Source organism: Etheostoma spectabile, unplaced genomic scaffold, assembly GCF_008692095.1.
Source record: "Etheostoma spectabile isolate EspeVRDwgs_2016 unplaced genomic scaffold, UIUC_Espe_1.0 scaffold00019002, whole genome shotgun sequence".
In the NCBI taxonomy this organism is placed as follows: Eukaryota; Metazoa; Chordata; class Actinopteri; order Perciformes; family Percidae; genus Etheostoma; species Etheostoma spectabile.
In genome coordinates this window covers 6,277-11,607 of record NW_022604614.1, presented here as the reverse complement: position 1 = coordinate 11,607, position 5,331 = coordinate 6,277, and the positions used below count along the sequence as shown (strand labels likewise).

At 38.7% G+C, this 5,331-nt stretch overlaps 2 non-coding genes across 2 annotated transcripts; both read left to right on the top strand.

Moving 5' to 3' along the window:
* Positions 1-518: 518 nt before the first annotated feature.
* Positions 519-601, top strand: trnal-cag (transfer RNA leucine (anticodon CAG)). Its single transcript has one exon. It is a non-coding gene; the product is annotated as a tRNA-Leu (tRNA).
* Positions 602-1,464: 863 nt separating this feature from the next.
* On the top strand, positions 1,465-1,536 carry trnaq-cug (transfer RNA glutamine (anticodon CUG)). Its single transcript has one exon. It is a non-coding gene; the product is annotated as a tRNA-Gln (tRNA).
* Positions 1,537-5,331: the final 3,795 nt, after the last annotated feature.

Here is a 5,331-nt window from a genome sequence, read left to right as displayed (position 1 = left end):
CAGTTGTGCACTTTTGGGGGTAATAGCATGGATCAAGAACCAAAACGGACACATCTGGACTCATGTGGGAATTGTACGGCAATATATGACACATTTAGACCATGAAGACAGTTACAGTTTATTTCCCATCTGGCAGGTTATTGTGGATTCAGTTGGACATTTTGAAGATAATTGCACAATGTTGACCCAATTGTCAGTCTATTCCCATCTGGCAGAGACTTTCTGGATTCAGGTGGACATTGTGGACAGAAACATTGGTGGATCTTGATTCCCACCATAGGATTTGGTCTGTATTGCACATTCCCTTCACATCCTGTGCAATTTATTGCCAATGTCAAGCACATTGCCACACTGGTGACTTTCTTCCATGTCTCCATGTCTCCATATATTTGGGCTGACAGTTGAGAAACCTTCCCTTGTTAACTATGACATGGATGACTGAGAACCTACTATATCATGACAGTTTCATTCACTATTATAATTTTTGAGACAGGTCCTACTGAACATTTGTTGGATCAGTCAGGATGGCCGAGCGGTCCAAGGCGCTGCGTTCAGGTTGCAGTCTCCACTGGAGGCGTGGGTTCAAATCCCACTTCTGACAACTAGTGTTTTCATCTGGAACTAATGTCTGAGTTTGATATTTTTTACACAGAAAGGTTTGGACACAGTGCATGTGTTGTCAACACATGTAAAGTTACTGACTGTGATTTAACTGAGGGATTCGGTGAAAGTTATCTTTTGTTTTGTAAAACTTTGGGTTGTGTACAAAACAGGAGAAAAGGGTTCTTTGTTGCATCCAGGTGTTATGTTAAACAGAAAAAGTGCAAATTGACATCATTCCATCCAATACGGGCAAGATGGGGTTGACAGATAGATTTAAAATCCCACAAATAAACAGTCAACATAGCTGTTTGCAGGATTTCCGTAAATTTACGGAGATTAAACTGGCCGTATAGTGGAGACAGGTCCTACTGATCAGCTGTTGGATCAGTCAGGATGGCCGGGCAGTCCAAGGCGCTGCCTTCGTGTCCCAGTCTCCATTGGAGGCGTGGGTTCAAATCCCACTTCTGACAATTAGTGTTTTCATCTGGAACTAATGTCTGAGACATGATATTGGGAATAAAGAACTTAGCAATTCTTTGTATTTAAGCGGAAATGAATGTGCGCAAAACTCAAAACTCAATGGTAAGTACAGCATTTTGTGAGCATCTTTATTGTCAACACATGTGAAGTTACCATGTGTTTGTACACAGTAGACATATCTACTGCTGTATTCACTGTCTGTGGCCAGTCCTTCAAAACCTGTTCTTAACATCCTCTGAAAAATTAGCTAACTAAATGACTTAAGTTGGCCAATAATTGTTTTTTTTTTTCATCTTCATTGTGATTGTTGTGTGCCTTTACTAGCATACATGTGGAGATTATGAAAGAAACTGTCTAGCAAACCCTTGCAACAGTTTGAAAGGTTCCATGGTGTAATGGTTAGCACTCTGGACTCTGAATCCAGTGATCTGAGTTCAAATCTCAGTGGAACCTGATTTTAAGTTGTATGTCTGCATTAGCTTAAGTTAACTGTAATGTCTTGTTTGTGTTGTAATATCCATAGAGATTCGTGGTTGTAGTATGGAACCATTATCCTGACTTTTATGTATTATGAAACTTATTGCCACCTGTCTTGCCAGGACTCCCTGGAAGAAGAGTTACTGTAGCTCAGTGGGATTGTACCTGGTTAAATAAAGGTTAAATAAAAATAAAAATTAATCTGTAATATGTCCAAACATTCCTCTCTTCATTATTGACATACTGAAAGTCGGCCATGTTTAATTGGATGCTCTCCAGTATTGTTGTTTGGTAGATTAACATTATATTTCCTACTTGGGACTTTTCATTTCATTTCATTTTCATTTTCTATTCCCTGGTTGTATTTTTCTGTGACTGCATGTGGTTTTAAATCTGTTGGAGTTTCTTCAGACTAAAGCAAAGACACTGATGATGTCACACGTAAGGACAGCAACCTGTTTCCAGAGGACACTAAAGAATGACGGAGCAGCAGGAAACAGAGCAGCTCAAATAGCAAACAGCTGATTTATTCATCTGACTGTAGAATAACGCCAATGATTGACTTGTTTTAATGGATCCCTACAGAGATAGACCTGTTAGTTAAAGAGGAACATCCTTTTAGTTTAGATCCTTTAGTTTCCAACCAGACCAGAGTGGTGATTGTAGGAACAGTGAAAGATGAACCAAGACGGCTCTACATAATTTTCTTTTTCTATTGACTATAGTTGTGTTTGTTATTAACAGAAATCAACCTGTCAACATTTCTATTCATCATAAAGTTCCAATATAAGTTTTTTACCGCCAGTTCAAAATGGAGCTGAACACGGAGGAGGATTCCTCCCTAATGGCCGCTCTGCCTGCTGCTCCGTGCCCCCGCTGTCCGGTAATAGTTAAAGCAGATAAAAACCTAAAGAACACTCAAAAGCTTCAAGATAAAACTTACTTAAGGAGCTTCTTCATTCACGTTCAAGAGAAGGCCTGTTTCCAGCCAGACTATGGATTGATTCATGAAATCGCTGTTATTAATATGTAGTCATTCCAAAAAATGAGATTTGCAAAACAAAAAACTATATGAACACGGTGACAAGCCTGGGAAATATTTGTCATACGTGATCAAAAAGAAATCAGACTCTCAAAATATAGCATTCATAACGACAGGAATGGCCAACAACTCTTTGACTCAGATGATATTAACAACACCTTCAAAAGATTTTACAAAAATCTCTACGAGTCTCAGATCTCTAATGACACTACAGAGCTAATGGACACTTTTTTTCCAACTTTAACCTTCCTTGTTTGACAGAAATCCAAAAATCAACATTAGACAGTCCTATAACCATTAAGGAAGTCACGGAAGCCATTGGAGGTCTGCAGTCTGGAAAAACAGCAGGGCCTGACTCTCTTATTGTAGAATTTTACAAGGAGCTCATCACCCTACTGGTCGAACCGCTGCTACACATGTTTAACGACTCTTTTCGAAAAAGGTCACTTGCCCATGTCATTGAGGGAAGCCAACATATCTCTAATACTTAAAAAAAATAAACCACCGGAAGATTGTGCCTCGTACAGGCCAATTTCCTTATTAAATGTAGACTTAAAGATCCTTTCAAAATATTAGCGAAATGTTTGGAGATCCTACTCCCAACACTTATCAATGAGGATCAAACTGGCTTCATTAAGGGACGTTGCTCCTTTAATAACATGCGTAGGTTGCTCAACGTGATCCAGCTCTTCAATCAAAGTGCAATGCCTGGTCTAGTTGTTTCCCTAGACGCCGAAAAGGCATTTGATCGCGTTGAGTGGTCATATCTTTTCTACGCTATGAGAAAGTTTGGCCTGGGGAAAAATGTTGTTAATTGGATCAGATTACTTTACAGCGAGCCTTGCTCAGCTGTTATTACTAATGGTTTACGATCGCCAAATTTCCGGGTGCCAAGGGGAACACGCCAAGGCTGCCCCCTATCGCCCATGCTTTTTGCTCTGGTTATGGAGCCTCTGGCAGAGGCGGTGCGGACCCATGGGGGGATATGTGGTCTGACCATTGGGGAGAGACAACACAAGATTTCTTTATATGCTGACGACGTGCTCATATTTCTATCTCAGCCTGAGGACTCTATCCCGCATCTCATAGAGACCATTAACAGGTTTGGGGACTTTTCGGGCTATAAAATCAATTTCAACAAATCTGAGGTCATGCCACTAGGCACATTAAAACGTCAACCATCTATACCTGCTGGCTTGATATAGAAAGCTCTATGTCCAGGTTCCCTTTAAAAAACTTACTTTTTTGGGAAAAAACTATACTTTAAAAACGTACTGCAGTAACCCCATTACTATTAACACTGTGAGGGCATGGCAAATGGTCCAAAAACTTGAGGACAGGTTCCAAATTATATCTCCTCTTACACCTATTTGTGATAACCCGATGTTTCTACCTGGCGCCATGGACTCTGGCTTCAAAATATGGTCAATAAAGGGAATTCGTACGCTTTCTGACTTGATGGAAGGTAACACATTATTATCATTCTCCCAACTATTGGATAAATATGATATTGGGAGGCAGGATTTTTTTCGTTATTTGCAAATAAGAGATTTCATACAGAAAAAAACCGCACTCGATGTGGACCAAACAATTTCAGTGTGTGAAAAACAGCTTTTTTCCCCAGGGTAAAACTTCAAAGTCTTTTACAACTTGCTGAAAGAGCACCCCTCACCAAATACATTTCACCTAAAAGAAGTTTGGGAAAAGGAATTGCAGTGGGCAATAAATCAGGAGGAGGGGATGAGGTTTGGAAGAATGTAAAGTCTTTAAGTATCTGCAATCGGGTTAAGTCCATACAATTTAAAATTTTACACCGTGCGCACATTTCTCCTTCTCAGCGAAGTAAATTCAATGCAAGCCTCTCACCATTTTGTCTAAAATGTAGAGTGGATATTGGTAGTCTTACACATTGTTACTGGTCCTGCAGGGAAATTCAACATTTTTGGCTATAATAAAATGTGAATTAGATAAGATTTTCTCTGTTTGCACACAATTTAACCCATTGTATTTACTACTTGGTTTAACCGACGCCGGTATTACTGGTAAATATCAGCATCAACTCTACAGAATGCTTACTTTTTGTGCAAGAAAATGTGTGGTATTGAATTGGATTTCTGACAAGAGTACCAAGTAAATCACAATGGCTAAATATAGTACTGGACTTTATATCTCTGGACTACTTGACGAGCAAACTGCACGATAAAGAAAATAACTTTTATAAAGTTTGGGAACCTTTTACTTCTTATGTAGGTTTGAAACTTCGGTTCTTCCGGAGAGGATTTGTAATTTGAGGATGACCGAATTAAACATCTGAAATGTTTTGGTATAGACCATTTGTTTTCCATTGCTGTCTTTTTTTTTTTCCTTCTTTTCTCTTGGTAGGTATGTATATGTGTGTATGTGTACGCATATGCTCGTATATAGGTATGTAACTCTAAGAGCTGGATTGTTCTCTTGTTCTTGTCTTGTATTGCATTTGTTGTCAAAACGTTGAAAACCAATAAATATAATTAAAAAAAACAAAAAAACCTAAAATTCATAAATTTAAATCATAAAATTTAAACTCGTTTATTTGTTAATAGAAACTCATTTCTGATAAAGAAACTTAACATGTAAACTTTCAAGTGTTGATCCCAAGTGATCACCTTTTTGTGCAATTGTTTTAGTTTGGAGGCATGCATAAAGTTATGGCAAAAAGAAACAGTTGTGCTTCCAGGCAGATTAAATCA